This window comes from Poecilia latipinna, unplaced genomic scaffold, assembly GCF_001443285.1.
Source record: "Poecilia latipinna isolate Pla-1442-1.1 unplaced genomic scaffold, P_latipinna-1.0 Scaffold573, whole genome shotgun sequence".
NCBI lineage: Eukaryota > Metazoa > Chordata > Actinopteri > Cyprinodontiformes > Poeciliidae > Poecilia > Poecilia latipinna.
This window is the reverse complement of record NW_015113189.1, coordinates 380095-407707: the sequence shown is the minus strand read 5'-3', so window position 1 is coordinate 407707 and position 27613 is coordinate 380095. Positions and strand designations below refer to the sequence as shown.

The following is a 27613-nucleotide window of genomic DNA, read 5'->3' as shown; positions in this document are numbered from 1 at the left end:
AGCATGTCAGCTGTTAAAAATAAAAGTCAGGATTGGATCAAACCGTCCACAAAGCACCAAAAGTCAACAGCTCACACTGCAATGTGAGAATCACTAAAGCAATCTCAAAAGGGGAAAAAACTCAAGTACATCTGCTGGTTTTTATATTAACACTACTAAAAAAAAACACTACCTGAAAGTAATGAATAAAATAATTCCCGATTACCATTTGAACAATATTCAAACATGAAAAACACACATCTTTGCTCAAAAATTAACACCGTGAAGCTGAAATCAAACATACAGATGTTCTTAATAGAATAAAACTGATCTTATTTTGAAAAACATGTCTGTTGGGACGAGTCAATGTGAAGCTTTCAAGCATAAAAATCACACAGAAAACGCAGAATAAGAACAACTTCCAATTTTTAATCATAAATCAACAAATGGATGGATAAAACTGATCCTAAACGCACAATAAAACCAGTTGTTGGATGGAAAGTCAGATTAAAATTAACTTTTAGAAATCGCTTTCCCAAAACCAAGTCTTATTATATTTGGAGACAGAAAAATATGCAAAAGTTTTCTTATCTGAGGGTGAGTTAAGTATACGGCGCTCATTTTGTAAATATTTGCTTGGACATGTTAAACCAAATATTAGTGGCATTAAACCAATTTATTTCACATAACATTTTCAGCCTTTGTGAAGTAGAGAAATTAGAAAAATAGATACGCACAATTCCAGCTGTTTGTTAAAATAAGCAGATAGAAATATTTAACCCTGAAAACGTTAAATGTCAAAAATAAGATGACATTCCTGTCTATGATGTATATAAATTTGCTTACTTCAAAGTACAACTATAACATCCTCCTTTAAAGATCATCATATCAATATTCCCTCCATCTTTTACTGACGTTAGATTTAGGAGGTAGCGTTTCTCTTTCCAGTTTGTTGTTTCGAAGTAGAATGTGCGCACGTCCAGTTCCAACCGCTCTTACGAATCTTGCCATTCCCTCCGGAAGTCACGCGTTTTGTGCTTTTACGACCCTTGACCTCAACATTAGTATGCGACAGTCCGCACATTCGGCACAGCCAGGGGCAGTCAGACAGGCTCGCAAAAAGACAGGCTGTCAACTCTGATCAGCCGTTGTTCGTCTGTGATTCAACAGCTGGATGCAGAACCACGGGGGCTGAGAGGAGAGGAAGGTGAAAAAAGGGCAAGCTGGATGTTGGGTAACATGCTGGGTTTGAACCTCTTTCAGCCTTTTCATCCACAGCTCTGCGTTTGCCTCCCACTGGCCCTGAAGTCACAGAGGATGGCAAAGAGACAGGAAGTCACCAGCAAGACGGTTAACGGGTTAAGAAGTGAAGCTCAGTCACCTCCCCGTGGGACCCTGACGACTTTGACGAACCGCAGCGCTGCTCGTTTGCAGCCTGATTCAGCTCCGTTCTCGTCATCGCTACACCTTCTGACTGTGCTGCAGCCTTTGTATCTTGGTTTGTGATTTTTCTAGTCCAACTCTTTTATTCAAGGTTTGATTTGAACATCTGGGTTCCTCTGACTCATCCTGTAAACATCTAGACTGAAGGCAAAAGTACATCAGGGCTAAATTAACAATTTAGATAAACTATACTTGAAAAAAATCGCAAATTCTGACAAGTTGGACATTTAAGCCGAGTCTAACAGCTGAATCTACAGCAACTTCACATAACTGCAAGAGTGGAAATTCATTGGAATCATTCTTAATGGTATTTAATAACAAATATACTCAATTCAGCTAAAAAGCACAGAAACAAATGTTACAAGTCAATTACATTTCTACATCAAATTCAAACAAGCCAACCAGGCAGTCAAACTGGGGTTCAAATATTTAATCCAAATTATAATACAGTCCAATTGATTTAATCTCCGTATACTTTGTGATGTAGAGAAAATTAGTGAGCAATCAGACAAAATAACACACCAAATGTGTCACAGGCTGTCAATGTTTTAGGTAAAATGAAAAAAAAGTTTGAAAAAGTAATGATATTATAATAAAAATAACATTTTTCCCACTGTTGGTTCCACGAGACCATCAAAAATGTAAACATATATAGAATATGATTAAGCCGTTTTTGTTTCAGTAACACCATTGCATTACTTAATTTCAACAAAACAAGCCTTTTATAGCTAGGATTCTTTTATTTTATAAAAATAAAGCTAATTTAAAAAAAAAAAGGTTTAACTTATAGTCTTGCAATTTAACCCTTTCATGCATGAATTATGATCCTTTGTATCAGGATTTTTTTATTTATTTTTTTCTTAAAGCATAAAAAAGGTAGGTTTGTTGTTTTGGTTGTTTTAGGTGATCAATTGTAATTTTTTTCCAAATACAAAGTTGTTATTTGAAAAAATATGTCAGTAGTATTGTTCTTTAGGGGTCATCTGATGTCACAATATATGTTTTTTTACCTACAAGAGTCGTCTACAGTAGAAGGAGGGACCGGGTCAGTTGGCATGCTTTCTTGTCTGTCGGCCATATTGGATTTAACAAAAATAATTTCTTGCATTTGCAGCTGATGGCCAGTAGTTGATAGTCTATTTTATGATGCATTAGTGTCCACTTCAGTGGTCTGTGTGCATTTATAACATAAAAATCCACAAGAAGCACAAGAAAATGGCTTTTAGACAGCTGCCCACTGTAGTGGCCACTATGCATGAAAGGGTTAAAAACAAAGTAATTTTGGATGTATGCAAAAATAAGACTTAAGCACATCACAGTTTCCAGTCAGAGGGAGAAGAGAAGTTTCTGTTGCCATATTGGACAGTAACTCTCATCCTTATGAAAGTGGTCTCACAGATCTCTGCTCTCTCCCTCCTGCTGCTTTAATTATTGCAACACATTGGCTTATTTGTGAGGCAGCAGTGGAAAATTTTGTACCCAGCAGGGAGATAAACATTAAATCCTGATAGGAAAATCTTGAATCTGAGGCAGAAATGTGTTTTTCCAAAGCTGCAGTCAAATTTCTTGTTTTACAATTAGAAATTTTATAAATCTTAAAATAATTGGAACCAGAAAACAATGGCTGATTATATAAACAATTTTTATTTATTGTCACATCTGAGAAGATAAAAAAAACTAGCAGGATTTCTACTATGAGCTTCATAGTTTAGACACTTATCTCAGAAAATTCAGCTTGTTCATCCTCTATCTGCATAAACAGAACTGAACTCCTGTTTATTCATTTCATCGAGTCTGAAAGCAAAATATTCAGCCTCTTAAATGAAATGCATGGTCCTGCTTCTCTAAGCATGCATTTTAGAGAACAAAGATCCGCATTTTGGCTCAGTGGATGATGGCCAAGTGTAATTAAACGAAACAGTTTGACATGCTGCGCGCCTCAGACTCGTTCTAGCTCAAAGTTAAATCGGAATGAAGCGTAAGATCTGAGGCTGAAGTTTGTTCATTTATCCTCTGAAAAGTTGAAATGGTTCAAAATAGTTTTTGAAACAAAATGAGACTTTTGAGTCACGATCTCTAAAACAGGAAGGCATGTGGATGATGACATTGTGTCTAATCACACTCTGTCGCCGTAAAGTCACACAAACAGAGCAACCAGTGAAAATAACTTTCATTCTCATTGAATTTGACAATTTAAGCAAAGTGAAAAGCACCAACTGTATAATCAGACAGCTGTAATTTCCTCTTCTTTTTTTTTTTTTTTTTGTTAGTTTGTGTTTTTGAAGAAAAGGTCAACTCCTGAATTGTCTGGGTTATAGTCAAACACTAAAAGTCATGATTACACAGAGTTAATTTATGCACATTTTCTGTGCACCTTCTAACCTCAACATTTGAAGATTGTGACCATTTTTGGGACATTTTCAGCATTTAATTAACATCTCTACATGGGAAGCTTTTATATTTTTAACATTACCTCTGGAGACACATAATGAAACATTTTCATCTTTATACTGCAGACATCCAAATTTAGTTTTTGTTCTCCTTGTTTGCCGTTTGTTCAACATTTTCAACCATTTTCTGCCTTTAAAATGTTACATTTTAAAAGTTATGCATTTTTTAAGAGTTAAAAATTGTCCTTCAAATGTATTTAATCTTACTCCACTATGGACAGGATTTGACTTAACCTGCCAAAACTACTGAAATGAATCCAATCAAGCTCTTTTATACAAGTATAAAGAGATCACCACTGGCCAAAGTGTGTGTGGATACCAATAACTAGAATATTCTCTGTGTTTATTATGTCCGGACTATTGGGGAGAAATCTAAAACAAGGCTCAGGGACAAGTATATTTTGTCCCACACTTCAGAGGAAATTTAATGAGCCCCTTGAGGAAGTCAGGCGGCTGCAAATTATGGACCAAAGGAAGAGAGTAAACGTTTAAATGAGAACTAAGTGAATGGGATAAAAATGATGGAAATTAATGAAATGTTGAAAATGATGAGAAAATGAGGTGCAAAAGAGGATCATATCTATATTTACACAGAGGTTAAAATAAACAAAATACTAAATAATTACATATTTAGTATTTGTTCCTGACATTAAAAACATCTGATGTGTGTATTTTTCAAGGCAAGGTAAGGTCATTTTATTTACAAAGCACATTTTCAACAATAAATAAGTTCAAAGTGCTTTTTTCAGGTATATTGTCATTTTATAGCACAATCAAATAACTATATTACCTTCAGTTGTTATAAAAATGCTTTATATATCAAACATAATTTAAAAGAAATCGACTTTTCTTGGATTTCTCAAACATGCATGAAATAAAATCAAGGCAACCCTCCAGGTATGTTTTTGATGAGGTGATATTATAACAATATGTAAAGCTAAAAAAAAATAGATTTTTCATAATAAACGCTAGCAGATAGTGGGACGAATACACAGAACCAGAAGGGAGGGTTTTGGACTCTGACCCATGTATACTGACAGTCTGCACAGAGATTATCCACACACAGCATGATGGAGCTGGAAAAGGTCAACAACTCTGATTAGTTCCTCACACTTCTTTGCTAAGGCACCTGCTCCTGATGAGTCTGGACATATTAGTCTGAACGCAGAGCTGTGAGGTCGGCTCAGGCTTTATAGCCAGGCTCTGCTGCCATCTTGTTTGTGTTTTACCCTGAAGGTGCTTCAGCTTTGACGTTCGAGGTTTCACAGCAAAACGAGGTTCTGAAAGTTTACGTTTTCTCTAAATGTGCAGGAAACATGTTGGCTCAATACAATGCAAATACTTCTTAGTAGTCGATATGGCTTAAAAGAAAAACCTGATTTTTTTACACTGGATATGATTTTAATTGTTTTCTTGCTTTTTTTTTTTTTTTAAGTACTAATTATTGTAAAGGTGTGTTTCATTTCAATTATCCTTTCTATGAGTTGTACGACTGAGTATTAGGACCAGGCTACGAGAAATTTTATTTATGAGAGTATAGTAATAATGTTAGCTGAATAAAGATTCAATTTTGAAAAAGTAATTTCATGAGAAATAGCTTTACTTATACCAAAATATAACTTCACAAACTTTTTTTTTTTTTGTCATTTTCATGTTAGAGTTCTCATAAATTATTTAATTCTGATAATATTACAAAAGTTCTGTATTCTGGTAGTATTATTTTATTTTCATAATTTCAAAAAAGGCTTGCCCTGATATGTTACGCTTATAGTTTGCAAAACTGCAACAGCAAAAGTCAGTTAATTTTTCAACAATAATTGAATACATTTTGTGAAAATGGTATCTCCTGTTCAGCATTATTAACCACAATGCAATACTTGACATTGCACCTAAACCAAAGTATTAAAAAAAAACAGAACTACCACTATGACGAATAAAAACTAAAACTAAGCAATACTTAACTAACAAAAACTAGCAAATACACAAGAAACTGATTAAATTAGACAAACAAAAAGTCATAACGAAATAAAACTAAACGATAATGAAAAAAACGAAACCATTATAACCCTGCTCTGCATTTATAACTCTGGAAAAAATTGAGGTCAATAAAACGATCAGTTTCTCTGGTTTGTATGGTTTATGTTTGAGTAAAATGAACATTGTTCTTTCATTCTATGAACTACTGACAACATGTCTCCGAAATGCCAAGCAAAAATTTCGCATTTATTAGCAGAAAATGAGAAATGGTCAAAATAATGAAAAAGATGCAAATAATGCAAAGAAAACAACACTAACGTTTTAACTCAGGAAGAGTTCAGAAATCTACATTTAGTGGAAAAACCAGGAGGTTTTCAATGCAGTGGGCTCTAAATTTTTTTCCAGAGTTGTATATAGCTGACCTGAATTCAGCGTCTAAGTAAATAGAAGCTGCAAAACACACTTGTCGCACAAGATGGCTACGGCAAGATTTTCCAAATATCATCAAAAACCAAACATCTGATTAATCGATTTACCGCTCAGCCCTACTTCTTATGTCTCTAAATTCAACCCTTCTTTCTGGCTCTTCTCTGCTAGGACAGCCAGCTCAGAAACCCAGACAGCACTACTTGATCCGAGTCCAAGCAGCCTGCAGCTACTCAGCTCCACCAGCTGGTCAGGGCAGCCTCACGGTGCAGAGGAAGAGGAGAAGGCAGGATGGGAAAGAGCGGAAAAGGCTCCGCGGTGTCAAAGTGTCCAGGGAGGCAGCCGGAAGCAATCTGCGGTGCACAGTCAGCCTCGGGGGGCCGAGGAAGAGCCCTGCAGGGATTCGTCACAAAAATACACAAAAGACAAAAACAAAACACACGGCCTATCGAGCAGTTGAGAGATGTGCCTGTGTTTGAGGGAAGGCTTTGTTTGCTGAATCCCACAAGGTCCTAAATGTGCTATGTCCCTCATGAGACGATATGAGACAGCCAAGCATCTGCCACGAAAACTTCATTGTGTTTATTTTTCTCTGCCCAGCAGCAGACAAGCAAAAAGCCTGTAAATCTCAGTGACTGAGACGCATTGCATGGTGAAATCTCTCACACAGATGTTCTAAGGCTGTGCATGAAACAACCTGGTAGGCCTCCATTGTCTTGCAGAAAGACTAAAGAAATTGCAAAAAAGCATAAAGCTACACAATTATATAATGATATGGTTAAATGTCATAGATGAATCTTATTGATCAAGAGATACGAACAAGTACAGGGATAATTACTGATGGCTGGAAATCACTTCAACAAAATATTAAGCTCCTTTAAATAATCATAAGGTTTTCATTTTGAGACATTCTTATTTGTTATTATGTTGGATTATTTTGATCTTTGCTTTACTTTTTTATTCATTTATTTATATATGCTTGTTTCCATTTCTCTCATGTCTGAAATAAATGCTTAAACTTTTTATCCAACAAAAACACTTCACAAAATCTACTACAATAGTTTTGAGGGTGTGTGTCTATAAGTATCAGATGTTCAAATGGGAAAAAAAAAAAAGACTAATGATAAAATTAATGGCTGTAAAAGTTGGATTAAAAATACAGTTATTTTCTTTCTGTTCAGATGCATCTCAAAGTGAGACATTTTTCAGAAGGCAGAAGAATGAGGATTTAAAATGAGGATTTAAAAAAAAAATCCTCATTTTCCCTTTTAAATAAAAGAAAGATCTTGAACATGCAGTACCACTGATGGCCACTAGGTGCTGGCTTCAAGAAAACTGGCTAATAGAAGAAAAAAAAGGCATGTTGAGGATGTGTGGAAATAGGAACATTTGCTAATTAAAGCTTCTCATATGCAATTTTGCAGTTAGCAGAGGGGCTTAGCATGGTTTAAGCTAAGCTAATTAGCTTCAAGCCGTACCCTTTATTTATCTTTTCTTCTAAACTGGTAGAAATGACCCAATATGACTAAACGTAAAAGAAAAATACAGGTTTGGATGCGTCTCTTGCTGACTTTTAACATTTCTGGGGAAATGTAAGAAAAAAAAAGAAAAAGAATCATATAAATAAGGAATATAAACTCCTAAACCTTCTCTGAAGATTTTCTGCTGCAGCTGCACAGAGTTGAATGACAACAAAACTCAATAGATGAGAAAATGAATGTCACTCAGGTAAATGTCTGGTTGGAGGAAAATGAGGAAAGACTTTTGGCATTGTACTGTATCACACTGTGCAATGGATCTGTATGAGTTTGCTTTAATTAAAAATTATATGCACCTGTAGATTTAATTTTTCATTTTATTTTAAATTTTAAGTAAAAGTAACAGTTAAGTGGTATTTGTTGTTTTTGGGTTTTGCACACGGCTACAATTTTTGCTTATGGAGATTCTTACACTCTTGTGAGAACAGTCAACAATTGCAGGGAAAGTTAAAACACAAAGCTAGGGCCCACTTGTACGGACAGCTTGATGTTCCTTAATAATGAAAAGTGTTTTTACTTATTTGCAAGTCTCATCCTGTCTGACATCTGCAGCAATTCCCACAGAAAGTAATTTACTCTGGAACGAGAAAAACAGTCATTTTTCTTTTCCATGGGGAGTCCTGATAGCAAAAATCAGCACCAGTTGTTGGTATGGATTCAGCACATTGTAATATTCATAGTTCAGTCATCAAACTGCCCAACAGTATTCACGCGCCAATGTCTAATTAGTCCCACAGTGTTGGAAGTTTCTCCCCCTCGTAAACAGTTTTCTTATTTAAAACAGATTGACAGGCTGGGCTGAGCAGAGCTGTGTTTGTGCTGCAAACACAATCAAATCAAAGGATTTATATGGAGCACAGATCTGAGACTCTGACTTAAAGCTCAGCTTCAGGCTACAGCGAGCAGATTGTAGACATAGGTGTCAGTGTGTTACTGTAGCTAAAAGGCACAAAACCAGGACTGAAGCAATAAGAAAAACATTAAATTTACAAGCCAGGCTGCTGTGAGCTCCCTTTAGACACATTCCATCACCTATAGAACAACATGCCACAGCTTTTCTGTTCCTTTTCCTATTATGTTATGAATTAGTCTTTCTCCAGTATTAAACCTGCAGCTGAATCCGTCAGCTAATAAGCTAACACTTACCAGAGATTTACTAAAGTGATGTTAGATGGAAGAATTGTCATACAGTAGATGATCAGGTGAATAATGCTGCATTTCCTAAATCCTGTCTCAGTTTTTCGCTTTTTTTCTCACATTTTTTAAGACATGACTTTGGATACATTTTAAAAATATTATCCTTTACATTTCATTGTGTTTTTTAAAGCACATACTGAAAACAAAGGTTTTGTCTAGCTAAAAAAAATAAATAAATAAATGGAAATGGAACCGAAGCACACAGGAAAACTACTGATCATTTAAAAATCTTTACCTCATAGGAAGGAAAGTAAAACAAAAATGAAATCAGGTATAGTGAAAACCTTGTAGGTAAATACTTTCTCCCCGTCTTTAGACGCTGTCCATGTGATCGAGCCTTTGGGAGGCTTCAGAAAAAGCCTCTCCGTATCCCGGGAGTTTCTGGGCTCAGCTTGCAAGACCAACAAGCTGTCATACTGGGAGTCCCCTGAGTAACATCCACCTCACTGGGACTGTTCCCCTTGTGAGAGAAATCTGCAAAGCCAGACTTCATATAAATAAATGAACCATTTAATTACACTACAAAAAGCAAAAAGTGTAGCCCACTATAACGTTGCTGTGCAATGAATTTCATAAGGTGTGATGAAAAACTGCAGGTATAGCCCCATTTCAGTGAACTCAGTCAGAAGAAGTGGATTCCAGTCAAACTGACACACAGGCAGTGTTTCCCTCTGCTTCACTGCCCACTGCACACCTGAGTCTCCAGCATCTCGCCTGGACGCTTCAGTGCAAAGACGAATAGTGAGCAAAGCTCAGACTGTTCTTCCCTCTGAGGAAGGAGAGGAGATGGTGGAGGAATCCGATCCACTGCTTAGTACCTCTTTAAAAAGAGGCCACTGCTTCAGGAACCTGATATGCTAAATTCACATTTTGTACATTTTTGTACTTCCATTTGGGCCTCAACTGTTACTAAACCCCCACCCCAAGTGCTTAAATAATCATAATAAAAAAAGAAAGAAAGAAAAATCACCCAGCCATTTTTTTGGCAATATGTTAATGATTTGTAGTGTCTGGAAAATGAGTCGTTTCAAAAACTTCCTGACTGCTAATGGTGCGTTCACACTAAACATGTTTTGAGCATCACGGAGGCACATCAGGGGCATGTCGAGGGAGCGAGTCCCCAAGTGGGACTCCAGCACGTTTGGTCAGCTGGTTTTACTGCTGTATGTGCTGCTGTTGTTGTTGTTGACTTACTATTCAGAAAAGATGCTGGTATGAGTTTCAAAAACGGCTGGATAGTTGCCCATCTGTTTGCAGCCGTTTTCTAAGCACTCCGTTGGGGGGCGTGGCCAGCAACAGCTTGTTTGGATTTAAAGTGACAGGAGGCCCTAAAGCAGCTCAATCTGAAAGGAGCTCAAACTGACCAGACTGAAATCTCATTAGTTTGTGTAAAAAACATAATGAACATGCTTGTTTTGCTTTAAACCTATCCCAGGATGTTCAAGGAAGCGTAGCAGGTCACCTTTAAAATCATCCATACAACTAACAAGCTGCTGTTGACAGAGACTCTGGCTGAGAGACGTTCCAGACGATTTGAGGAGATCGAAGGGACAGCTTGATGCAAACTGAAGGACCCGGCAGCATCATGGTCTGAAACCACTTCCCCAGCCCTGACATTTGATATGACTTCCAGTCTTGGGTTTTCAGGTGTGTGTCACAAATGCTTAACTCTCTTACAAAAACGGTGAATTAAAGGCCTGAAATATCTGAGCAGAAAGCGGAACATGCTTTCCTCTTCCTCTTCATGCGCCGTCTCACTCATTTCTGTGACAACCATGAGTCAGAATGTTGTGGCTGTGGGAGGAACAGTTTCATTACGGATATGTCTATTAAGATTGCGTGGATAGGTTTTGCGCAAGTAAATAGAAATAATATGAAAAGTGGAAAGCTGCTGGTGCGTATTGATTTTTTCTGTAAATAAATTATAGCAGAGGCATGAAGTAGAAAAAAACTCATTACAGAAAGAAAAAAAACTAGTTTGTTCACATCAATACGTATTTGCGTTTCCACACCAGCCAACCGCCGCTGACATCAGAGGAGAGTGGGTGATAAATGGAGAGCGTGTGCGGTGGGGCAGCTGGTTTTATTTCACATCTGTGCAGCCAATCAGTCAGATGAATGGCAGCAAATTTCAGATGAGAGAATCTTACTGACAATTTCAATATTCCTGCCTCTGCTTATTTTCTACATAAAAGAAAGGTTTCATTCCAGTTTTGTAGTAAACCAAGCGTGAAATCTGCTGTGCAAAGAGATTTCTGAAAAGGTTTAATATTTCAAACTGGAGCCTCAGTCCATACGCCATCCCATACAACATGAGTGATTTCATTATGCTTACAGTTAGACTTTCATTTGGCTGTCTTTTTGTGTTTGCCAATTATAGAGATGGAAACTCTGGTTTAAAAAAATTGATTTAAAAGGTATAGAAACCTTTTAGAAGTTAGGCTGCAAATAAATGAAGCTACAATTGAAAGCAACAGTAGAAGAACTTATTTCAATTAATTGTAAATTATACAAAGTTTGGTCTAAATTCAACAAAATTTATTTATCTAATCAGATACAAAAGACTTTGTAGGATTTAGTCAACAAAAGCGGATGCTCAATACGTAAACAAAAAGATTTACCTTGCTAGCTTGTGATTTTCCTCCTGATCTTTAATAAAGAGCTTTTTTAAAGATCAGTAATCTTATGATTTAACAGAGAAACACAGAGCTAATTAACTGTAAATTAAAATATTGATTGCTGATTGTGTCAGACTTTGAACAAAACAGCATTCACATTTAAAGAGGTGCTTAGAACAGGACTATAAAATATGTAAACATCAGACATATGAAAGATAAATATCATGTCAGGGACTGGTGCTGAGTTCACCTCAAAAGTGAACTTTTCCACTGAGCAAGAGTCAGTGAACACAACACACGAGACCTCAGGAAGATTTCTTGCTGAACACAGAAAAAGAATCAACTGTCTAAATTTCACTGGCTTAAATGTGCCATTTATCAACAAGTATTCATCATTCATTATGTGTTTTCATGTACTCAAATGATCTGGAGGTTTTTGAAATGTCTCGTTTCCAGACACCAACAGGAGTTTTTCTCTGTTATTAGAAGCAGTTGAGACCCACATGGATGTATGACAACATGCAAAATGTTAATTTTGCACGGTTCCCCTTTAAGATTACCCTTTGTGCTGTTGTACTGACTCGCCACCTGGATAACCTCATTCATGACTCACTTCTGAAATAATCATCCTGACTTCTGGCAACCTCTGTGCTCGTCTTCATCATCATTCTCATCATCATCATCTTCCTGCAAGCCAACCTGTCCGCCCTCCGTTTTCTTTCTCTCTCCGTTCCACCTGCTCAAGTCTTCAGGATTAGCTCCTTGTTCTCAACTCGGAGGCGCCGCCGCTCTCCATCGGACCTCTGGATCAATACCTCCATGCAAGCAAACAACCCCAGATTCCAGTCTTCTCTCATCTCCAATCATCAAACAAAACATATTTTTGTCCCCTCAGATAGAGAAAACTACCTAAAAATATGAACAATTATGAGGGAATTCATCTTGTTGGGCTGAAAAAAGTAAATGATTTGATTTGAAACCATACAAGTTGGACCCAAGAGTAAAATCAAATGAAAGATGAATGAGTAATTTTCAAAAGAAGCTTGATAAATGCACAGTAGAAAACAGAAATGACTTGCCCTCATGGAAACAAGTTCCAGTGATAAACAGAGTTCAGGTGTAAGGTGGTAAACAAATCACTCAGTATGAAGGATTTGTTTGCAAACTACCTTAAAGTGATCATTTTAAAGATTAGTTCATCAACGGCTGATAAAGAGATGCAGCTCAGCACTCGCTCAGAGCCACTGGCTCCATGTTCTCTGGCTTAATTGCACCCAGGTTGCAAAAGATGGAGCAGTGAAATGAATCGTTGTAAATCAGCCACGGAAGAGACAAAGATCGGTCATGTTAATGGTTCGAATCCCACAAAACATAATTTAGCTGCATCTTCTCGTATGCTTGTTGCCGGAGAGAACAAATCGGAGTCAGTGTGCCAGAGTCGAGATATCCGGTTGCAGATTTTCTCGACAGTTTGACAACAGTTGGACGTCAGGTGTGAAAGTTGGATGTCTGTCAACTTTAAGAAACGGAGAAGAAAACTGAAATGAAACTGTGGCAGAAGTTCACAATGGCACAATCTCTTCAAGTCACACATTTACATTTCCTGGTTGTGATTAAATGTAATGAATTTTAAAACCTGAGAATTAAAGAAATTTCATTCTCCCAGCAAGGCAAACCATTAATACTTTATATTTTGATAAGTTATGAGACTAACTCATTCATAAAGACTAATATTTTAGGTTTATCTTAATTGCTGTAAGGAAATATTTTAATATGAATTATACTACATATTAATCTGATAATATGCTAATTTTTGCATGATTAATGTCACTTTTCGCCAGCTCTAAGCTGTAATTAATATAGAAACTAACTCAGCGTGCAATAATACTTCCTTAGCCTATTTTAAAGATTTATGGAGAAAGGAGCTTCACTAGAGGCAAATAAATTCAAAAATATTTCTATAACGCCGTGGGTTTATATAAATGTGTCTGTATAAATGCTTTTATCCAGGGTCTTTTCACATACGGACTGAGAAATAGACATAAATTACAGCTGGCAGAGGTGCAGTGCTGTCTGAACTTTCATAATTGATATGAAAAAGGATTTTAATGCAAATGACATCAGATAGGTTAAGATTAATGACCTTCCTGAGGGGAAGCAGAGCATCCAACCTGTCTGTCACAAACTGTTCTCTTCACTGTCTCGCATATTAACTCAAACATCCACATCCTTGTATTTGTTTCCCTCTTTAATGTGGATTCTGCAGGCGCTGGTTTCCCCAGAGAAAATGTACACTGAGCCAAGCAGCAAAGCATATTCCCATTTCACCAAATAAAAGCCATATGGACATCTAATTTCGTCAATTTTTACTTCAGCATCTCATGGGGAACAGGAATATCTGATGAACGAGATGCAAATCCACCGTTTCGTTTCTGTTTTCGTTTTTTTGGAGCAGAGTCTAATGTCTGCTTTTCTGGGAACAATGAATAAATTATTTTTAATCAGGATGCACCCCCAGATGTGGAAAACAGACAAGGACATCAGTTAAAGTCAAGCTGAGCACATGAGAAAAACAAGCTAGATCATTTAACCCTCGGCTCCATTTTATTCGTTTTATTTCTGAAACAGGCTGTTTTATTGGACACTATAAATGATTTTAATAAATAACTAAACTCTGCAGCTTAGATGAAGGTTTATGGTTACAATAAATATTGTATATAAATATTGTAATATAGCTACATATTGCATCCAAAGAGCAAATATATATTTCTACAATATAGAAAAACTCTCAGTAATTTATATTTTTACTCCATCCAGAAGTAAGGACATGAAAACTGTAGTTCTTTAAGCTCTGGAGAGTCTTTTAATAAGAGTAATATTATTCAAAACTTTAAAAAGATACAATTTAATATTACATTTATTACATTTGTAGAGATGCCTCTTCAGTATTCTTTTCAGTCTTGAGACTCCAGCTCATAACTATAGAAATATGAAATGAATAATAAATTGTTCTGAGGGGAAACTTGCAAAAACTGATTGGCCACAGAGACGGGCCTGCTGCGCCGGTTTAATGATAGTATTAATTCATAACTAAAGTGGGTCTCAGTAAACTGCAGAAGGATTTCACAAAGTGACATAAAACTGAAGAGGAAGATTTTAGGCTTTGTATTTTTAGAAAACAGGGACTGTGTTGGAAATCTTTTCTCAGTTGAGTCTGTAGCACAAACCAAAGGAAACCTCTGCACTTTGTTTACAGTGATGGCTTCAAAGAACTGTACAAGTTTCTTTCTGTTAATTGTTACAACTAGATTAAAAGAAACAGCCAACCCCACCAGTCTCTGCACATTCGTCTTTTCTGTTTGCAGCGTTCTCGCTTCTTTTAGTCCCGACTTTCTTGTCACAGTTGCACTGCAGAGGTTCTGCTAAGTATATTGCATAACAAATCCATTCGCAAGCGGAAAAAGCTTCCCTGGTTTAGACTTCTCTAATCGCCGCTGGGTCTTTCTCACTCTTTTAACAGAACCTGCCAAGGAAGACGTACACTAGTGTAACATATTGGCTTACAGTATCACCGGATAAAGAAAAATAAATTATTGCAACCTTTGTTGCTCATCCAGCTTTGTTCCAACCTCTTATGTTTTGCCTGACACATTTTTTGGTTGTGTATCCCTAAAACAGTAATGTTTTATAAAAGTGACGAGATATACATCAGAAAAAAATACAGTACTGAATACAAACAATACAAAAGAAAGAAAGCAAGTGAACTTATTATTAGGTTCTTGTGAGGTTTGTTTATAAGTTCAAAACATCTGAGAAGATGGAAAGAATGATTTGGGGCTTTTGTGGTTGAAAACATGCAATTAACACAATATCTTATTATTTTTAAGTAATAACGTAGTTCTGAGCTACATCTATAAGTATTCCAAAGTTTTAAATATTACCCATTAGAAGCTGTTAGAAATCTCATATTAAATAGATTTTATACTTGATGTGTGAATTGAAATCATTCACAATGCATACTTGGCTGAAATTTGAACAAACTCACAATTTTAAATTCCTGTTACTCATTTCTACTGCAGTAATTATGAAGAAAACTGAAGTTATTCTAAATAAACAGAGATCTCTGTGGGTCTGGAGCATGCAGGTAAGTGATGCAATGCCAAGAAAAAATTCAGGGTGGCTTGCAGTCATTAAGTTGGCCATGATCCCCACTGCTTACCAAATTATATGTGTAATGAGGCCATCTGGCCAGCAGCTACAGCCTGGCCTAACAACCGGACAGAAGACGAGCTTAATAAACAAAATAATGTGCAGCTGTTTTGGCACCTTAAGAGAAAAGTGTTGGAAAAAAAAAATAAGGTTTGACAAAATTCACACAACTCATTCCTTTATTTGAATCTCACTTATACGTGAATATCAGACTTTAAACTGCAAACAGGAATGATAAAAAACTTCCCCAACTGTGAACCGCTGAGATTTCACTTTTATTACACTGATTCTGCAGGATGATCAATAGGCTAACAGCAACATTCTGTTGTGCCACATCTGTTCACCTCTGATATAGTTTTGCAAACATTAGAGGTTATAAATTGTAGATTTCTTATGTAAAAAAAAAAAACATAATCAACAGCAGAAAACAGACGTTTTAGTTTCCTTCCCACCAACCCAAATCCTCTCCTGCTACATTACATTAAAGAAAACTTGCAGCACATACTTATGGATGACAAATACACAATAAAATCACCATCTGCATCATTTCCATCATATTTCTACATTATTTTAAACATTAATATGAAAGATGTGACTAGGGTGTAAACATTGAGCCCTATGTAAACTAAGTGGGAAAGAATATTTAAATGTAAATCAAGTCTATTAGTTAAAATAATAAAAACATTACACAAAAGTAAAAAATAAACACATTTTTGGGATTAAGCTGTTGGTGCAACCTTAGAAGTTCGAAAAATGTTCAGCAGGCAACTGAAAAAACAGCAGCAGGTGTTTGTAATTTGGATTTCGGAGTGATTAAAAATTGATTGTGAGAGCTGGAGCAGGCTGCAGAGAGCATTACGAGTCATTTGTCCAATTCCTTAGAATAAAGAGCTAAAGGCACAGAGAGGCAATGAGCTAATCACCTTTGTGAACCAGCTGTCATTAGTAGCTCTGTGGATCAATAAGCAACATTTCAAGCCAAACAACTTCTCCTCTCTGCGTGTGGTTCACAGTATTTATGCGACTCATAAAACTACTTGAAGTAGTGATTGTGTCTGAGTTAATACAGCCGAGTGGCAACGTATGACAGGAGGGACCAAAGAGGAAAATGCATTTGCGTCATCTCTTTATGTCTCGACGCAGAGCGGAGGTTCAGGTTAAGAGAACTTTATTGAACAGCTAAATTTAGATCAAATCTTTCACAATAGATTATTTACTACTTTTTATCTCGCATGTCCAGACAAAAACACACAAAAATGAGGTAAAATTAAATGTTTGCAAACTCACAGATGCTCCCACTTTGCAAACAGAGTCAGCTGTGCAACATCCATTTTCCCACTTCTGGAAAGAAGCAAACAGAAGAGAGAGTCAGACTCACAACCAGAATCAGACAAACCTTAATAACTCTTCTTTCATAAATATGGAGGGATGAGATCATAAAGCATATCACACACTTCCAAGTCGACTGTTACAAAACCTGACGCACAACTAACAGTGCAGTGAATTACAGACAAACAGACAAAAAGAGCAATTTGAACAACCCAGTAAAGGCTTGAATCCTTAAAAAACATAATGCTGCCACCACCGTATTTTACTGTGCTGAATCGTCAGTGATGTGACTAAAATAGAAGCATTTGTTACATTTTCAGCTTCTACGGTTCACTTTCACACTACACTGTGTCAAACTAGCAAAACCACTTGAAATATTTGTTCCAAGCTACACCAAGAACCACTGAAAGAAACGACACTTTAAGCCTCTGAAGACAACATAAACGCAACATCCTTTATTGTAAAATAAAAACAAAAATGGAGTGCTATCAGGTTTTAGGATTTATCTTTGGTAAAAGACCAAGAGTGCTAGTGCTAGATTCTTGCACTTATTTTGGTTGTATTTACCCAGAATGATCTGCAATATAGTCTGCTTCCTGCTTTTGGAGACGTCTCTGGTCTGTTTGGTGTTCACATATTTGAACCGCGCCGCCAGAGTTCACTTCAGTCGACCAAGAGCTAAGTTTTTAGGCGGGTCGGAGTTCGAGTTTGGTCTGCATCAGAGTTTATTTGCACAAACAAACTAGACCTTCTAGGCAAATAAACTGGAGTGTGAATACAATCTAAATGTAATACTTACCAAAGATCAAATATTCCTTTTCCAAACACACACTTAGCTCCTGACAATCTATACATGTGTTTCCAGAAAGGACGGTTCGTTTACCTTTGACTGTATAATATTTGCTAATTAATTCTATTTGCAAAAAAAGAGACCTCATTACCGCTAATCGTTTCAACACAGGCCCATTGTGCAACTAGTCTGGAGGTGCTGCTTTATTCAAGTGACTCACAGATAAAAACTCTTATGAGATGATATAAGACAAGTGACAGCTTCTGGAGCCTTATGCATACCCATGCTGGCATGCTCGTGAACCAAATAAGCACTCCTGCTGCAATTGGGAATGTCAGCAGGACAACAGAGACATAGCTACACATCCTCCATGGTACGTCTCTGAATGACACAGCTTTGTTCTGTGAAGCAGCAGAACAAAGCGTGGGTGGTGGTCTGAACAGAACAAAGCCCAGATGAAATGGTTTGTCTGAACCCTTCACCAATCTACGGTGGGAGTGGGCGAGGAGCAGGGGTGATGCAAGCTCAGGCGGTTGCAAAAATCTTATTTCCCTGCTTCTAAAAGCTCACAGCTCAGTGGTGTTTCATGTCCCGGCAGCCGAAGCTTTCCGTTTGGTTCAAGGTTGAAGAGAATCTGGAATATTGGGAATATCTGGAATCTGGAATATGAGGATGGAGCAGAAACAATAAACTTTCACTTTAGATTGTTTCATGTTCTCTCCATCATTGACACTTTCTGTTCATCGTGCAATCAGAGAGCTCGATCCTGCTGACCCCATTTTTCAGCATTAATTACTACCTGGACCTGCCTCCAATCAGCAGTAATTGAAGGACACAGGGATAATTAACAAGCAACCTTTAATTGACATGTCCTGCCGTTGCTGATAATTAAGTTAGCAGATTTGTCATCAGTACAAGAAGCTCCTCAGGTGATTAACCCTCAATTTGCTGTCACTCTTCAATGACAAAAACACATTTTCCTAATCGTGAGTGGTAGCACTATTAATTAATCAAATGGTGCATAAAGATAGTGGGAGTAAATATTCAACATTTAGGGAAGAAAACAAGGAGGTTTCAGTATTCTCTAGATTGCAAGATTAATATTTCACAAAACAAATTCTGCCATGAGGGGGGGAAAACAGTCCACAAACATAGTTAGAAAGAAAAGAATAGATACTGCGACTAAACATCCTCTCAATCTAGTATGTCTTCTTTTTTTTTACAATTTCAAATCAATTCACAAGCAGATATAAAATCTAGTAGGTGAAAGCTGCTAATAAAACACAGAAAGAGTGATCTCAATCATCTGAGAAAAAGAGCTCTGACTGCATAAATAATCTTCAAGAAACATTAAATCATGTACAAATGTTTGTGTCTAAACACACATCTGAAAAATCTGGACAAATAACGCATCAGCGATTTATGAGACAGAACTGGAAGGTAATTAAAAATTAAAGCCTTCAACTCAGTTGCTTGATATTTTTATAAAGGTGAAACTTTTGCACTTTTAAAACAAAAACCACACGCAAAAAAAATTGAATACTGTCGCTGTTGCACACCTTACACCAAGAAATGATTACGGTAACCTTAAATAGATGTGTAAGAGTGTGAATATGTGAAATGATCAAAAAAAAAAAAAGTCATTTCACTCAGTGGGGCTGTGCTGAGATGGCAGATGAGTGTGTGACTCATTTGGCCCTGGGTGGCTGTGTCAGGCCTCTTTTCCGCCTGTTGACTAACTGCTCCTTGTTCTGTAAACACAGACAAATGCACCCCACAGGAGCGGCTGCCCTGCAGCTCCCCGGTGCCTTAAACTAATGAATTTTTAAAGAGGGTATCAATCAAACTGCAGGTCAGATCAATAGTCCACATCTCAGGAGCAGATTTTCACTCAAGCATTGCTTCCATGTAGCCGTCTTGTCAAACATTCTTTCACTGTAGACAAGCATAACATAACATTTGTAAAATGAAAATAAAGTCATTATAAGCTGTAAAGGGCGGGAAGTGTTATCTGACTGGGGCATCAGACGGCCAGGTGGTGAGCACATCACAAAAGCTGGTCAGAAAAGCACCGGCATACACTTTTGACACTTGGCATATAACAAAACAATCAATTTTGTTATAAACAGTAACCTATTATCCTTTCTCAAACAGTTTTATGGGCTAAACAGAACATGTTCATTACAATTTTTGCACAAAATCTTTTTAGTCCATTCAGTTCTGCCTATAAGGAAAAAGTTGAGTGATATTTTCAACACGAATATCACCTCAAATGTTTCTGAGAACTACAACTCCAAAATAAAATGGATGTTATGTAATAGGACAGTAACAGTTATAAACTCTAACACTGAAGTTGAGAAAATATTATTTTATGATATATAAACTATTACATTTTGGTGATCTCTAACTACACTGCCTGAGTAAAAATTCAAAATTGGATCATGTAAAGCAGGACCTTAAACGGCATGAAAATTAAAAACAGTTTGAAATTTGATAAACATTTTAACATTTCTCTAAAGACTATAGAGAGATATTTAAAGATGCTCCTGTCTGATGTTAATGCAGACCAAAAACTTGGTGATTTCAGCTAATAATGCTTTATTTCAACAACCATCTGCGGTTCAGATTAATCTTCCTAATGACGCATATCAATTTACCTCACACAAAGATAAAAGGAGTTAAATATAAGGAAGCAATTTTCTCAAATGCAAGCTGCAGTGATTAGATCTCTTTCTTTGATCTGATTTTGATAAATTAGATCATAAATGCCACAATACAAAGAGGACATAGCAAAGGTAAATGGAGAAAGAAGGTACACTGTGTAATAAAAAAGGAATGAACAAGACAACCTTAAGAGGATGAGCCAACAAATTACAGAAATAACTCACTAATTGGTAAAAGCAGAAGACAGATGTCTTATCTGGTTGCTGATATAACAAAACACTTATGCCTGCGAGACAATTCCTTCATGTTAAGTCAAAAGGAACAAAACACAGGGGGACCATATGTACAGAAGAGCCAGAGGCTCTTCATGTTGCTGAACAATGCTTCATTTCCGCTGCGAGTTCATTCTAATTTCTCTGTCTTTACTTTAAAGAGAATAAAAATAAACATTAGAACAATGTTCTACAGAATACAACCGAAAAGCTCTGGGTAAGCTTTCTTTTGGCTTAGAGAAACTGTCTGTAATGGTAATCTTTTTTCTTTTTTTTAAAGGACATGCTATTAACTTCATTCATTTACTAAAATGAACAAATGAACAATATAAGAAAAAATTCTGTGAAACATAAATTTTAATTTCTCACAGAACAAGTAAAAGTCTCCAGTAAACCAGCTCAATTCTGTGTGAAAATAAAATACCTCCTTGCTAAATTATGAATGAATTAAGCCACATCCAGACCTGACTATTGTCAGATCTTAATAAATTACTTAAATATCATCCACCCAACAGTGTGACGCAAGCTAAAACTGCCAATGAAACAAATCATGCCTTAATCTAAGAAATGTGTGAAAGTGTGAATGCTTGGTGAAAAATGGCAAAAGCGTTTGAAGCCAACTGCTGAAGACTTGCAGAAAAGTAAGAAATAGTCCATGAATTGCAAAAAAACCCACGTAAAAGCCAAAATTAGCTAAAACTAGCTAAAATGCTAATGATACCAAATAAATAACCACTAGCATGCTGGGTTACAGTGAAATATTCCAAAAAAATTAAAAAAAAAAAAAAAAAAAAAAAAAACCTCATTTAAAGCCCTAAAATTTGAGTGATTTCCCTATTCCTTCTGATAAAAATGGTGGGTGAATGACATCTATACCTTTTATGATTCCTGAGATATCAACATTTGTTTGGCGGCATCATTTAGTATCGTTTGACTGGTTAGCTCAGCTGGTCAGAGCGTGGTGCTAATAACGCCAAGGTCATGGGGTCAAGCCTCATACTGGCCAATTCAAATCTATAGTCTTAGATTTTCCAAATATTTGATTTGGAAAATCAAATATTATGCATGTTGATTTTGAAAAACATTAGAATGTCAGCACTTTCCTCAAAAATCTTCAGATAAGATCATGTAAGTTGTTCTTAAATCGATGGAAACTCAATATTGTGTATGACCGTTTAGCTCAGGTGGTCAGAGCGTGGCGCTAGTAATGCTGAGGTCATGGGTTTGATCCCCAATATGGTCAAATCTAAAGTCTTTCAGAAAGTCAACACTTCAAAATAAAAAAATGGCTCTGAAATGCAATCATTTAGTTAAGTATGGAAATATTTTCCATTTTACGTAAGATTTCTTTGAATTTATTTTACTTTTTAACAGGATTTTTTTATGTTTTCCCTTTTTACATCTCTATAGTTTGTGTGCTAGTGGAAGACGTCGTCACCAAGCCATATTTTAAAACTTCCTGTCAACTTTTAACATGAAAACACCGGGGGTCACTGACGGACTGCCCTGGCATCCACCACCAGGCTTACCAAGTTTTCTGGAGAAAGCATCCTAAATGTAGGAAATTCTATTGAAATGCCCACAATATTTAAAATTTATTCAAAATGCACAACAAATGCAACACATTTATTGCAGAGTAAATGATGCCTGTGCACTCTTGAACAGTCTCAGTTCAGCTCTCCTCTTACAACATCCTTCAGCTGCTGGTAATGAGAAAGCCAACATGATCAGCTCCAAACGGCAGACTGAGGCAGCGGCTGCTTTTAGAGGAGCATCACATTCATTCTGGCGTCTGTCCTGCTACTTAAACCACGCACATAATCTTCACATGTTAGGATGTTGTAGCAGCAAACAGCCTCCAATAATCCACAGCCACAGAACCACAGTGGAAACATTTGCCGTGTTTGCCTGCCAAGAAAGGGATTTCAGCAGCACCAAGGAGACCGAGAGGAGCAAAATAAAGAAGCAGAACTGTTTGACTAAAAGCTTTCTGCATTGTTTCATTTTCAAGGACATTTCTGTGTCCTATCCAGCATCCAGTCCCGCTCTCTTTATCTAAAGTCCACCCGGCCCCGTTGTGGTGCTCTGAGCTGCAGAGAGCAACCCACAATCCCATCTGCTTGTCAAAGAGAAAAGCATGTAAGCCGCTGGAGCAGCAGGGATTGAAGATCCCTGGGGTAAAGCCTGGGACATTCAGAAAAGCTCTGTGGCTTCACTTTTGTTATTTTTCCTTTTTAGTTCAGTTCCAAAAGTTTAAAGTTTTAAAGCAGCTCTTCACACAAAATTGACCTTCTAAAAAGGTTGAAAGCCAGACGACCAAGCAGATGAGGCTTTGCACACAAAAAAAAAACAAAACCTGGACTTCTACCACAGTAATGCATTTCTCAGAGTCTCACCCAAGTTTTTAGTATAAGGGGACTTTTTAGGTGCCAAAATCTGAAATAATATAAACCTTCTCTCAATTATTATAGCAACATGAAATGTTTTTTTACATTTTACTATTGTTATAATACAGATTAAAAATAATTTATAGGTGTACTTTGGCAAGGAGAGGTAATTATTCTGATGCTGCATGTCTGGTTGTTGTCATTACTCTCATAGAGTTTCTTGTCTTGCTATGAATTAGTATGTAACCATTTTGTCTGTCATATAATTTATTTGTTGGCTCTTAGCACAGTATATTAAATAGGCACAAACATTTTAACATGGATTTAGTCACAATGTTTTTATAATTATTGAGTCAGTAAGTAATATATTTCATTAAATTTACATAAAGGGCAGGATTAAATAAGTATTCACTTCTTCATACTCCTTTTCAAACAAATATTTTTGTTCTTGGTCATGCATGCATATGTTTTCTCTGTCCTACTGATTGCTTGTTCTTTTGTTTAAAAACCTGTTTGAAATATATAAATCAAATCAAATTAAAAAAAAAAAAACCTAATGAGTCCTTAATTTTAAACATGAATGTATTGATGTTCAATGTAGGTTCACAGGGTAGTAATCCTTATTCTGAGTAAGAAAAATAGGAAAAGTGGGAAACAGTCATTTATGTACACACTAAAACTCCGCAAGATATCAAATCACCATCCCAATATATTAATATTGGGATATATATTTTTAATATCACAATCATTAAAAACAGCTTAGAAGGATTTAAGAGCTCTTTAAGGAACATTTCTTATTTTTCAATCATGTGAATCCACTTCTGGATTTGTTACTAATGATGACCATACAAGTAATAAATACTGCCGAAGAAACAAAGTCATTTATGACTTTTAACTAGAAGTATGTTTCTCAGAGAAACTCAAAACAACCTACATTTCCAGACCAAAACAAACATTTCAGCTGCGCGCTAGGACAGAATGTTCCTGTCAGTCAGTGATCCATTCTGGAGCAGAAAGAAATTTCAAAGACATGTACTTTTTCCTCAATTCAGCACAGACACACCTAATGATTCACCGCTGTGACTGACAGTATTCTATTAAGTCTATTGGTCTCTGAGCTCAAGTACACCGCTTTTGAGACGCATTCAGTCGGAATCGAACAGCGGAAACAGGAACAGAAGAGAAACTTCACCAAAGTTGGGTGCACAAAAGATGAAACAACAAGGACAATAAAGCAAGATGAAAAACATTTCTACACAGACACAATCCACCCTGTATGTGTGGACCATACGGATTTTGTTCAAGCCAGATAAATAAGCCTGGGATCATCATGGGTTTCTTATAAAGAGTCCATTTGAATACAGCCTAACCATTTGTGGACCTCACGTATTGAATGTAAATCTACAGGTGTCAGTTGGGTCTCACAGGGGCTTTAAAGGGAATGTATTATGCAAAATTCACATTTTGCACGTTTTTGTGCTTCCATTGGGGTAACAACTGCTTCTAAAAACAGTCAACGCGTTAAAAAAAAAAAAAATTAAAAACACCCAGCCGTTTCGTGGCAGTAAGTTAGTGTTTCTTGGTATCTGGAAATTAATGACCAGTTTCAAAAACCTTCGGAATGTAACGTCAAATCAGCGGGAACTTCCCATCACCTAGCAACGCCAGGGAAGCCGGGCTCGTTGCCTAGCAACCCAACCCGAGCTCCAGGACGCAGCACTAATTTATCGCCGGGTTGTAGTTAATTCATTCCACCTGCGCTCATTATATCAGCACAGAACTCAAACTTACCGGAAATAAACATTAAAATCTACATAGAAACAGCTGTTCAGCTATTTATTCAGTAAGAAAAAGAACATTTAAAATCTACACTGAACTGCGAAAACCGAAAACTATTATCGGTAATAAGAATAGCATTTGCTAAATTTATGTCACTCGCGTTACTTTTACACGCCGTTTTAATCCGAGGAGTTTATACTTTTTGTTAAAAAAAAACAAACTATTATAACGTATTTTTAAAAACAAAAAAACAACTAACAATTTTTCGACCTTACCTTCTCCAAATAAAAGCTCCAACGTTCAAGCTAACATGCGCCACCTGGCGATGATGTGTTTCTTGCAGAACCGCAGTTTTTTGAAGCAGTCAGTTTGCGTGGCGCACTTATGCGTGACAGGGGGATGTAGTATGGAGAGCCATAGTAGGTTAACAATGTATGGCAAGAACATTTGCCATATAATCTTTTTTTTTTTTTTTTTTTTTTTCAATTACAACGAACGTTCACCAAGAACAAGAACAAATAAAATTTTAACAAACATGATGAGCGTTGGACATAATAAAGTCAAGATTTTATTTTCTTGTAATATTTAGAAGATTACAAGAAAAATTAATTGCTTCAAACAAGATGAAATAAGAAAATACCCAATTATTGTGGACATAACTGTACAGATGAGATTACCTTGTGAAACTGATGCAGTAAAAGTTCTAAATATTTCAAAAAATGTTGCCTGCACCTCTGAAAACTAGAAAGATATAAGCTAACAAAATGCATATATGAAGAATGGGAAAGTAAAAGAGGCTTTCCTATACATTTGAATGTCAGATCTTCAACCTAAAATACAAATGTAATCAGTAGTGTCCAGTATTAATTTCTGACAAAGACATTAGTATATCTATTGACGACATATATTCCAATGTAAAAGAGGTAAAATAAACAAATAAATAAATGTTTGTGTGCACAAACGTGGCCAATAATGTTAATCCAGATTCTGATGTTTCATCTTTTAAAAATGTAATCTTATCATTATACACCTTACATTTTTGATTAAGAAAAATAAGAAATCTAAGAAAAGTGAGAAAGAGGCGTGCTTAGATTGTGTGCCATAACTCTTGCCATAAATAAAGTTTCCTCATCAGCTCCACCGCAGTTTGAGTGCGCGTTCACGTCTCAGGTCTGGGGGACGTTGGTGCCGTCTCCGCGCTCCCGCCGCCGGAGTAAAAACTATTTTGTCTCTTAAATAGAATCGACAAATGTACAGGTAAGTAGCCGCAAAATAAGTTTATTTGTCTGTTTCAGGTCAATAACGACTTTTAGAAAGTATTTTAAAAAATTTTGAAGAGTTAACATCAGGAAATTGTTCTTGGAAAAACTCAGTATGTGGGTGTGTGTCTTTCGGTTCATTGTTTCATGGCTCAGAAAAAGAAGCTTTTCGTATCTGTGATTTGTGTGGTGTTTAATAGTTTTTATTTAGATTGTCGCTTATATGTTTTTGTAGTTTATTCTTTAGGACTTATATTAATTAGACGATACGTTTTAAATTGCACCAGATTCTGGTTGCAGGCTCAATGTCGCAAAGAATGATTTTTTCCCTTTCTATTATCTTTTGTCTGGAGCCCTCATTGATCAATAAAATGTAATTGTTTTTCTATATCGCTGCAGACAGGGGGAAGCAAAACAATTTAATGGAAAATTAAGATTTTCTTCTTTTTGATGTCATTGGCTATTTTATGTCTTCAGTTATGTTTTATGTTTATTTATAGTTTGTTTTTTTTAGCTGAGTTTGGAGCAGATTTGATCAAACTGTTGGTGAGAAATGAAAAAGTTCTCAGGCTGGATAAAGCCCTTCATGATGCTGCGAGTTTAACACAAATTAATCAGATTAAAGAGTTACAACATTCCATGCTGTAATCTCACACAACTATTCAGGCAAAAATGCAGGTTTGCCATTATAACATTTGAAGCCATGCAGCCGTTTGAGCAGATTCTGTAACTGCTATGTAAATGAGACCATGATGATTTATTTCAACACTTTTTTTCTTTACTTTAAATGTGTTTATGTGTTATTACTATTCGGCTTTCTAAATGCTCATGCGATTGTTGGAGCTGTTCATCTAATCAACACTGACAAAAATCAAAAATTAAACCGGGAAGAAGGAAAATTCACCCCACATCATTATGCTGCCATCACCACGTTTCACTCGGTGGTTTTGCTGGTATCCACTTTTTTGTGATGCCGCCAGGGGTGCGGACAAATAACACTGTTAATGCTTAGTGTTGTTAGCAAAACAAGCTAACGTTAGCAATCTACTTCCGCTCCGACATTTTTGCGCTTTTACCTGTCAGACAAATTTGTACGGTGACGCAGTAAGACCATTGTAGAGAGAAAAAATGGGAGAGTAAATTTCTGCCAAAATAAAAACTCAGAATCTCAAAATTTTTATTAAAAAAATTTCTGAGCTCCAAAAAAAAAAAAAAAAAAAAAAAAAAAAAAAAAAAGCGGAAAAAAAAAAAAAATTTTGGGGTAAATTTAAAAAAATTTTTAAAAAAAAAAGGGAA

General features: G+C 36.3%; 1 protein-coding gene and 1 long non-coding RNA gene across 2 annotated transcripts in view; one reads left to right on the top strand and one right to left on the bottom strand.

Annotated features, from left to right (window-relative positions):
• Positions 1–25452, bottom strand: part of LOC106953299 (uncharacterized) — a 32428-nt gene extending 6976 nt beyond the window's left edge. Inside the window, exons 1-2 of the long non-coding RNA XR_001426177.1 lie at positions 25334–25452; positions 17125–17178 (exon numbers count right to left, since the gene is read on the bottom strand). This is a non-coding gene — a long non-coding RNA (uncharacterized LOC106953299). The remainder of the gene's footprint in view (positions 1–17124; positions 17179–25333) is intronic.
• Positions 25453–26219: 767 nt separating this feature from the next.
• tmem98 (transmembrane protein 98) overlaps positions 26220–27613 on the top strand; it is a 7804-nt gene continuing 6410 nt past the window's right edge. Inside the window, exon 1 of the mRNA XM_015041943.1 lies at positions 26220–26315. The gene's annotated coding sequence lies outside the window, so the exon portion shown is untranslated. The remainder of the gene's footprint in view (positions 26316–27613) is intronic.